The sequence below is a fragment of the Rhamphochromis longiceps genome, linkage group LG11, assembly GCF_057381845.1.
Source record: "Rhamphochromis longiceps isolate RC_006_pf linkage group LG11, R_longiceps_female_GT1.1, whole genome shotgun sequence".
NCBI lineage: Eukaryota > Metazoa > Chordata > Actinopteri > Cichliformes > Cichlidae > Rhamphochromis > Rhamphochromis longiceps.
In genome coordinates this window covers 687,449-698,473 of record NC_140567.1, presented here as the reverse complement: position 1 = coordinate 698,473, position 11,025 = coordinate 687,449, and the positions used below count along the sequence as shown (strand labels likewise).

The 11,025-nt window shown below is 45.6% G+C and overlaps 1 pseudogene; it reads left to right on the top strand.

Annotated features, from left to right (window-relative positions):
• Positions 1–598: 598 nt before the first annotated feature.
• On the top strand, positions 599–1,899 carry LOC146658371 (uncharacterized; annotated as a pseudogene).
• The last annotated feature ends 9,126 nt before the right edge of the window (positions 1,900–11,025 follow it).

The following is an 11,025-nucleotide window of genomic DNA, read 5'->3' as shown; positions in this document are numbered from 1 at the left end:
GTCTGGCAGCGGAGAGTTGGCAGGTGCTGGCAACTGAGCTCCTTGGAGAAATAGCTAAGTCATAACAGCAGGACATAAGCTCGGTTTCAGGGAGTAAGGAACTGCGGAACAGATGGGGACAAAGAGTTAAGGAACTGTGGGAGCTGGTAGCACAGGTTTTCATGAGCAGCCACACCGCTGACAGAGATGAGACGATCTGGAGGGATTGTCCTGTCTACCCAGCCGCTAAGCACTCGAAATAACAAGCGGATTCAGCACAGGTGTGAAAGCTTCCAGCCAGTAGACAGCTTCAGCTTCACCAGTAATTGTTGTTGTGAATGGCACATTATAAACAAAACTGGATTAAACCAAATAGACAATTGAATTCAAAACTAATACTCATAGTAATAATATTCATCAATATATATTATTATTATCTGTGAGATTATTCTCTGCTTTGACACTAATATATTGTTTCGTTGAGGGAAGCTGCATCAATAAATCAGAAAAAGTGCTCTGCTGTCCTGATCATCCATGGTGAATAACAGCTTCTAAACTGTCTAGTTTGCAACCAGTCACAGAGTCAGCCTTTCCCATGAGGCTTATTCAGTCTGTTGGTGTCACTAGCGCTGATACTAATCTTTGATACACCAGTAAGAATAAGAATACAGCTTGTCTTAATTCAGTCCACGATTTGACTTGTTGAGCCTTTCTGACAAAAGATCACTGTGATTGATTAGTTATGCCTGCAGCTGACAGAAGGGGTAACTCTGGCCATGATACCGCATTCTCAATGAAGCTGCTGAAAGTTGTGCAAATGGTGTGCAATGGGCAAAGAGTTGATCATGTTGTTGATTGTGGGCTGTGGAATGTTGGCCCACTCCTCTTCAATACTTGTGCAAAGTTGCTGAATACTGGCAGGAACTGGAACTCGCTGTCGTACACGCCGAGCTGAGCGTCCCAAACATGCTCAATGGGTGACATGTCTGGTGAGTATGCTGGCCATGCAAGAACTGGGATGTTTTCAGTTTCCAGGAATTGTGTACAGATCCTTTCAATATGGGGCTGTGCATTATCATGCTGTAACAGGAGGTTATGGTCATGGATAAATGGCACAACAGTGGTCCTCAGGATCTCGTCACAGTATCTCTGTGCATTCAAAATGCCAACAATAAGATGCACTCGTGTTCATTGTCCATAACATATGCCTGTCCATACCAGAACCCCTCCGCCACCATGGGCCACTCGATCCACTACGTTGACATCAGCAAACCGCTCACCCACACGATGTCTGCCATCTGCCCTAAACAGTGAAAACCGGCACTCTTCTGTGAACAGAACGCCTCTCCAATGTGCCAAACGCCATTGAATGTGAGCATTTGCCCACTCAAGTTGGTTATGACAACGAAATGCAGTCAGGTCCAGACCCCGGTGAGGACCACGAGCATGCAGATGAGCTTCCCTGAGACAGACTCTGACAGTTTGTGCAGAAATTCTTTGGTTATGCAAACTGATTGTTGCTGCAGCTGTCTGGGTGTCTGGTCTCAGGCGATCCTGGAGGTGAGCATGCTGGATGTGAAGGTCCTGAGCTGGTGTGGTTACATGTGGTCTGCGGTTGTGAGGCCGGTTAGATGTACTGCCAAATTCTCTGAAATGCCTTTGGAGACGGCTTATGGCAGAGAAATGAACATTCATTTCACAGGCAACAGCTCTGGTAGACATTCCTGCAGTCAGCATGCCCATTGCATGCTGACTGCAGGAATGTTTGCAGTCAGCATGCCCATTGCACGCTCCCTCAAAGGTTGCAACATCTGTAGCATTGTGCTGTTTGATCAGACTGCATATTTCAGAGTGGCCTTTTATTGTGGGCAGTCTAAGGCACACCTGTGCAATACTCATGCTGTCTACTCAGCCCCTTGATATGCCACACCTGTGAGGTGGGATGGAATATCTTGGTAAAGGAAAAGTGCACACTAACACAAATTTATAAAGATATGAAAACAATATTTGAGATTCATGGGTCTTTTGTGTATGTAGAAAAATTTTCATCAGTTTGAGTTTAGCTCATGAAAAACGGGAGCAAAAACAAAAGTGTTGCGTTTATATTTTTGTTCAGTTAATTCATGCATTCATTACTTCTAGGCTGGACTACTGTGAAGGTGGACCCCAACGTACATACATAAGGTGGTGACAGCACGTTTATTTGTATTATGACAGTTCACTGTGGTTTCGGCACATGCTCGGGACACAGGCACTCCCACTCAGCTGTCACATCCGCTCACCAGCCCTCCTCAACTGTCACTGCAACATAACAAGAGTTACAATCAATCAGGCGTCCCTAGCACACCTGTTCACCCCGCCTCCACGCCACCCCAGGAGGTCACTGTGCCACCCCTCCTCTGCAGCGGGCCAGAGACCACACCCACGCCACATTATTATTATCAGGAAGTCCTAAAAACTCCCTGAAAAGCCTTCAGTTAATCCAAAATGCTGCAGCAAGAGTCCTGACAGGGACTAGAAAGAGAGAGCAGGTTTCTCCTGTATTAGCCCCTCCCTCAGCCTGGTTCTGTTGGAGGTTTCTTCCTGTTAAAAGGGAGTTTTTCCTTCCCACTGTCACCAAAGTGCTTGCTCATAGGGGGTCATATGATTGCTGGGTTTTTCTCTGTATCTATTATTGTCAGGTCTACCTTACATTATAAAGTGCCATGAGACGACTGCTGTTGTGACTTTTGGCGCTGTACAAATAAAGCTGAACTGAATAGAATAAATGTTTTCCACATCACCGTATCTTCTTCTGCTTCAGAGTCAGCTTGCAAATGTGGCTCAGGATCACAGATAATTGGCTAGCACAGGTTCTCAGAACCTTGGGGCTGATGCCAGCAGCCCTGCTCTGGTGTAGACTACCCAGTTGTCTCCTAACCTGGCCACAAGTCACAGTGAAGCAAGAAGTGTTTGTTAGATGATCTGATCCACAGAGTTCACTTGGGGTGAAGAAAGAGTGAAGTGCAAAATCATTGAAAGAAATGAGTGTGTGGTGGAGGAGGCAGCAGGGATGTGAACTAAATCTGTTTGGCTGATTTGTTCTCTCCAAGCTGCCAAGTGTTGTCTATCACTTTAAACCAGGTCATTTTCCTCATTACACTCCACACATCCCTCATGGCTGTTCTGCTTGAATCTGACCACCAGCTTCCTTCTGTAGGAGTCCTTTCATTTTCTCAGCTCCACCCTTAGTTCTTCCCTGTCCTAAACATCTGGATGCTTTCTTCTTTTTATTAAGTCTTTTCAGTTTTCTAGTCATCTGAGGCTTAAGGTTCATATGTAAGCACGATTGTTACGTCCTCACATAAAAGCTAGGCGACGAGGGTGGGGGGCAGTAACAGTTGGATCCAGGTGAAATGAAAAGAATGCCAGGCAGAGGTATTTAGCACAAAATAAATCTTTATTATAATCAAATACCTCAATAATCATATAAATAGTACCAACAAAAAGAGACAGCACCGCTGCCTTAATGATAAATCAGACAGGTCAACCCAAAGAGATAGTGACCACTTCAACAAAGAAAACAACTATAAGGCTTCAACAGAAAAAGACAGCAACGCTGCTAGTAACAATACCCAGGCAGGCCAAACAAACTAATGGAGGCCGCCGTCACTTAAGGGAAAACACCGCTCGGTTAAGAACTACTCACAAAGAGCCACGCACGGTGGGGCTGGTCACACACAGCAGGCCTTTTCCATACCTAGACCAGTATCACACACTAACCAACACAGAGGAAATCCACCGGACGCCTCTCCCACCCCACCACACTGCTCTTCTCCAGCTTATCACCTCTGAGGGTAATTGGTGGTAACGAGGGCAGATGAGCAGCAGGTGTGTCCTAAAGGAGAAGGCAGGGGCAGAGAGAGACAAGGGGAGGGGCAAGAAAGAAGGAGGAGGAGAAGGAGAAGACAACACCACGCCCACACACTCCCATAGCCTCACAGGATGTAACAACGATACACTCCTCACTGGTAAGATGGTGTGTTCACAGAAGTTGTTCAGAGAAATGAGTGACGACACATTACCTCTGCATCAGTTGACTGTTAAATGTAGATACCCAACCAAAATAAGAGACGAGAATCCACGTGGAACGTCACGTCCCTGTCCAGCATATATCAGTTCAATATGTGGCCCACTTCTTCCAAGTGTTACATCTTGGATTGCAGTGCCATTCCTCCATCTTTCTTCTTGTTATTTGGATTGATATCACTATCCACCCAGAAAGTTCAGAAGTGGTCAGAAACGTGTGAATCCATCCCACATCGTACAGTTGTGTTCCCCTGTTATAGAACAAAGAGTTACTAAACAGTTTGTTATAGAACGATAAGAATCATTGTTTTTGGCAGCGACATCGAATCATCCTGAGGCCGAAGGAGCTCTGCTGTCACAGAGTTGTGGAGCTGATTTGTTGGTTTGTCCCTGATGGAGGTTTGTTCAGTGACCTCCTGTCTTCAGTGATGGTTCCAGCTCTGCTGGTATCTCTGCCACTAATGCTGCCTCCCAACAGACAACAGCAGAGTAGATGGCACTTGTTACCACAGACTACTGGAAGATCTTATTATTAGCAATTATTCTAACATCTTTCTGTACACATTCAAAGATCTGAGCTTCCTAGAAAGTGGAATCTGCTCATTTGCTCATTTCCAGTGTTTTTTTATTCTGTGGATTGCTCCTTTGCATATAGTTAGGGCTGGACCAGGTGACCCTGAATCCTCCCTTAGTTATGCTGCAATAGGTGTAGGCTGCCGGGGGATTCCCATGATGCATTGAGTTTTTCCTTTCCAGTCACCTTTCTCACTCACTATGTGTTAACAGACCTCTCTGCATTGAATCATATCTGTTATTAATCTCTGTCTCTCTTCCACAGCATGTCTTTATCCTGTCTTCCTTCTCTCACCCCAACCGGTCGCAGCAGATGGCCCCGCCCCTCCCTGAGCCTGGTTCTGCCGGAGGTTTCTTCCTGTTAAAAGGGAGTTTTTCCTTCCCACTGTCGCCAAAGTGCTGCTCATAGGGGGTCATATGATTGTTGGGTTTTTCTCTGTATCTATGAAGCTCCTTGAGGCGACTTTTGTTGTGATTTGGCGCTATATAAATAAAATTGAATTGAATTGAATCCTTTGTAAGCCCAACACAAGAATATCCAGAGTTGGGGCCAGGAAGCAGAGTTGCAGTCTTACACCCCTCTCTGGCATGGGAACTGTAAAAGCCCTCTATGTCTCATGATTTCTTAATAAGATTTAATTTTACAAAAATAGACTGCTGGTCATTGTTTCGGTAAATTCATCTTTTATTCCTTATTTGCTTTTGAGCTTTTCTTTTATTTAGTTCTTGAATTAAATTCATCTAGTTTTTGTTTATATAGTGCCAAATCACAACAACAGTGACCTCATGGCATCTAGTATTGTACCCCAGCTATCAAACGACCCCCTTTGAGCACTTGAGGACAGTGGGATGGAAAAGCTCAGTTTTAACAGGCAGAAAGCTCCAGTAGGACCAGGTTTAGAGAGGGGTGGGGCTATCTGCTGCCACCGGTTGGGTCAGGTCAGGTTAAATGATGCAGTGGATGATGATGTGGTAAGCTCACTGTTAATACAGGAACCTCTGAGGGATCACATATTTTACACAGAGCTGATGTCCCCATTCATCGGCCTTCACAGTCATCAGATGTCAGCTTAGTTTCACATTTCTTACCATTTTGTACCAGAATCAGATCAAACGAGGGAATATAATTTAAAAGAATGATGTTTCTCCCACCAATGAGCACTAGAACTGTTCCAGTAATTGTTTCGAAATAAAGTCAGATGCTTGCAAATTTTCTGACAATGAAGGACAAACCTACTCATCAGCAAATCCTCTTTAAAAAGGCAAAGTTATTAAAAACACAAGTAAGCAAACAGCATATTGTGTTTGTCTTTTGATACTGTGCTTGCGTGCACTGCTTCCAGAGCAGCTACGGAGAGAAGTCAGTTTTTCTTGTGAATGTTGTGATGTATCTAACCTTCACATGGAGGATTTCCTGCTTGCCAACAGCCTGATGAAAGGGTGTTGTCAGTGAGTAATATTCTGTCCATTGTTACGTCAATACAGGGGTATCTGTGAAGGACGAATCTCCGCCCTCAGCCTTTATCAAACAACACTGTGTGCCTTTGAGGTGAATGTTATCACACAAAGAAGAACACAATGGTGTCTGTAGCAGCACCGGAGAACGTATGGTTGACTTATTTACTTACATATTATTATAGCTGCTGTGGGCTGAGGATATATGTGGAAATTTAAAATAGTTTCTATTTCCAGAGAAACATTAAGACTGAGTTGCCATAACCGTGAAAGGATAATCGTAGGTTGTCAAGCTAAATTCTTGTCAGAGGGATTTCTGATGCAGTGTGTGGCTAATTTAGACTCTGACAAGACCCAGAGATAATATGAGTAAATGGAACAATGGAATAATTCAAAATGGGAAAAGGACTCTAGCGTGAAAAGGGAAAAGTCAAACTTTAAAATTGACAGAGAAATCCCAGGTTCATTTCTAAAACTTGTACCAAACGTTTAAAGGCTATTCGGCGTTTTCCCTCGAACTAAAATTAACCTCATTTGCTTATCAGTTTCTAAACGTTGATCAGTTTTCTTTTTTTCTTCACCTGTTTATTTGTTCACTTCTAGGTGTTACAGTATGTGTGTAGTAGGGGAGGTCTAACGGGGAGAAAAAAAGCCAGGACAGAGAAAATACGAGGAAAATATAAAAAAATGACAGAGAACAAATATATAAAAGCACAATGTATGGCTGACTGCTGCACCTGTAAGAAGAAACACAGAAGGAAAGAAAAACCCACACAGCACCTGGAACAGAAACACCAATGACACAGACAGACAGAGAATGATGGGATGGACAGTTTGAGCAAAGACAATTTTAAGCATAGACACAAGTTCATGTTAGAGTCCAAGGAGCATCAGAATGAGCATGAACAGCAGGGGTAATTTAGTGGTGCAGTGCAGATATTTCAGTGCAAATTACTTTTTGTGCAAGTCTGAGTTGAGCATGGTGAAAGCTTTGGGGAAGAAGCTGTCCCTGAGTCTGTTTGTTCTGGCCTGTATGGCTCTGAAGCACCTGCCAGACGGCAGTAGGTTACAAAGATGGTAGCCGGGGTGGGTAGTGTCCTTCAAGATGTTTCTGGCCCTGCTGAGACAACAGGAGTTATAGATGGCAGACAAGGAGGACAGGTGGCAGCTGATGATTCTTTGTGCAGTGTTTGCCACCCTCTGCAGTCTCTTCCTGTCTGCCTCCATGCAGCTGGCGTGCAGCACTGTCACTGCATAGGTCAGCAGGCTCTCGATGGTGGATCTGTAGAAGGTCACCAGCAGTGGGGTGTTTAGTTGCTCCTGCCTGAGCACCCTTAGGAAGTGTAGCCTCTGCTGGGCCTTCTTGACTAGTGCCGTTGTGTTAGCTGATGGGATAAAGTCACTGTTGATGTGCAAGGGGGCAGGGGGAGCTCTGTTCCGCCTGAAGTCCAGGATGAGTTCTTGGTGATGTTAAGAACCAGGTTGTTTAGTGCACGCCATTCTCCCAGTTTCATCACCTCATCTCTCTAAGCCACCTCATTTCCCCCTGTGATCAGCCCCACCAACGTTGTGCCATCAGCAAATCTTACAATGATGTTGTCATGGTCCTCGTGCCTCTCTGCTGGCTCATATTGGCCACAGGTTTTGTTCATGTTTTTATCCCTCTCCCTCTCTCCTGCTGGTGTAACTGACCCAGAGTTTGGGCCGGTAAAACAGATTAAATGTTCCTGCAAAACAGGGAAATGATGAGACAGAGACGACTGGTGAAGTTTCTCTTTGCCTCGCTTCTGCCATATTTATACAATCACATGTATTTTGATTGCACCAACATTCTCCATATCCAACAGAAATAAGAATACAACCGTCTGTATGTTCAAGCTGCAATACCACGATCTTTACATGGAAAGCAAAAATACTTCATGTGTAGCGACCTTTAAATCATCTACTCAGCTATTCTCTCTGAATGACAATTCAAACAATATGAAATGCATGTTCAAATACATTTTACCTCTATTTAACTTTTAACCCAAATACCTATGTATTCTGATTGTTTTAACAATCATACCAGTGCTTGGTCTTAAACCAATTTAGCTTAGTAGCTCACAAATACATGAAGGAGGCATGTGTATGCTGGCAGGCTTAGCCTTAGCTTTAACATTCTCAAAATCACTTTTCAGAACCAGTAAACAGTCGTTCTTCACTGCTAACAGCCGATTAACATTCATATTCAAATTTAAGGATATAACAGGGAGCTTATTCAGCTAAATGTCCTGAAATAAGTGCAAAATGAAAACAAAATGGCGCCCGCAGCTGGCTAGGCTTCGGGATTTTTCCAGTCCTTCTACTTCATAAAACGTAACAAATAACAGGGTTTACCCACTGATTTATACCCCACATTTAGCTTTGTTTCTTATCAATAATTTACAACGTTTTAATATAGTTTTACCGGTTACTAACCTGCAAAACAGGGAAATGATGAGACAGAGACGACTGGGGAAGTTTCTCTTTGCCTCGCTTCTGCCATATTGGAGAGGAGGACCTATGACCTCGCTATTCTGTCTCACTGAGCAATGCGCCACCCGGAGGCTGGGGGATTGTACTGTGGAGTTTGGATTCCCTTCCCTTCACCCCCTGGAGCCCTGAAGAGAGGTGAGGACCCAGTTTCACCCACTGGGGTTGGTTGACCTAACGTCCTTTATCCAAGAGCAGGTGGGTAGTGGGAGCCCCAGATTGGTTAACTCGGTATATCAAAATGTCCATATTATTGCATTAAAGGCTGAGCTGAAGTCAATGAAGAGCATTCTGACATAGCTCCCCTGTTGCTCCAGGTGGCTCAGTGTGGAGAGCACTGGCTATGGCGTCTTCGGTGGATCTGTTAGTCCGATATGTAAATTGGTGTGGGGCCAGAGCAGGGGGGAGATGGGTTCTGATGTCCCCCAGAACCAGTTTCTCAAAGCACTTGGTGATGACAGGGGTTAGTGCAACTGGACAGAAGTCATTGAGAATGGTGACCTTTTGGGGATGGGGATGATTATGGCAGATTTCAAGCAGGGTGGAATGACGGCTCGTTCCAGAGACACGTTGAAGATGTCAGAGAAGACCTGTGCTAGCTGCTGGGCGCATGCTTTGAGGACCTTCCCAGGTACTCCATCAGGACCTGCAGCCTTCCTGGGGTTCACTGCACAGAGTACACAACTCATACCCTGTGCCTCAAGAGTAAGTGTGGGGTTATTAGAAGCTAGTGTGGGTTGTGGTGGTCGTTGGAATGGTGTGCCTGAGTGTTGTGTATGAGACTCAAAGTGGGCAAAAAAGCTGTTCAGCTCCTCTGCTAGCCCTCTGTCTGAGTCCCCATGGTGTCACAGGACATCCTTTGTATAATAGTCAGTATGCCCTGCCACACATGTCCGGGGTCATTGAGATGTTCCTCTATTCTCCTCTTGTTTTCTGCTTTGGCGGTCCTGATGCTGTACATGGCTGTACAATGCTCTGTCACCTGACCTGAAGGTTGTATCATGAGCTCGGAAGAGCATACTGACCTGGCTCGTCATCCAGGGTTTCTGGTTTGGAAACACCCGGATGCTCTTTTCCACAGTGACCTTCCCAGTACAGTACTTGATGTAAGACAGCACCTATCTGTGAATGTTGCCAGATCTTCATTGTAGAAGGCATCCCACTGTGTGGAAGCAGTCAAGCAGTCAGTGGAGGACGGCCCCAGGTGGTGATGGTCCTCTTTATGGGCTTTGTTTGCTGGCTGACAGGGGTGTATGCTGGAGTGAGGAGCAGAGAGAGGTGGTCTGACTGGCCCAGATGGGGGAAGGGTACGTCTCTGTAAGCCTGCTTGATGTTGGAATACACATGATCCAGAGTGTTTGTTTACGTTGCGTTTATGTTAACGTGCAGTGCTATATAGACTGCTATGATTATTACAGCACTTAGCTCTGTGGGCAAGAAAAAGGGTCTGCACCGTCATGAACTCCAGGTCAGGAGATCAATGTCTGTCTCCCCCCCACCCGTTCGTCCTGGACTCACTGTTCCTGTCCCATCTGTGTAGCATGCAGCCTGCTAACATCCAGTAGTGTTGGTAGACGAACATACAACACATTATAAACACACAAAAAGGCACAAATAGCACAAGTAGGGACAGCTGCTGTAAGTCGCTGCGCATGTGTGTGTCGCTATCTTGCGCATCCATGAGTAATCCAAAATATGTGTAATCCACCCCATGGATGGAGGGGTCAGCAGTCACAGGTTTCTTGGTCCTCCTGAAGTCCACAATCAGTTCCTTGGTCTTTGCCACGTTGAGCTGCAGATGATTCTGCTCACACCACGTGACAAAGGAATCGACCACAGCCCGGTACTCTGTCTCATCATCCCTGCTGATGCATCCAACCACCGCAGAGTCATCAGGAAACTTCTGAAGATGGAGGTCTCTGTGCAGTGGCTGAAGTCTGTGGTGTAGAAAGTGAAGACGAAGGTGGAGAGGACGGTCCCTTGTGGTGCCCCTGTGTTACTAATTACTTTGTCAGACACACACTGTGGACCATACTGTGGTCTTCCTGTCAGATAATCAACAATCCAGGACACCAGAGAAGCATCCAACTGCATCACTGTCAGTTTATCACCCAGGAGTGTCGGCCTGATGGTGTTGAAAGCGCTTGAAAAGTCAAAAAACATGACCCTCACAGTGCTCGCCAGCTGGTGCAGGTGGGTGTAGACACGCTTGAGCAGATAGATGATGGCGTGAGATGGGGCTGGTAAGCAAATTGAAGGGGATCCTGATGTGGTCTGACTATGGGTCAGAGCTGGTCCAGGATGAGCCTTTTCAGGGTCTTCATGATGTGGGAGGTCAGTGCCACAAGCCTGTAATCCTGGGGGCCACTGGGACGTGGCATCTTTGGGACAAGGCATGATGTCTTCCACAGCACTGAGACCCTCTGCAGACTCAGACTC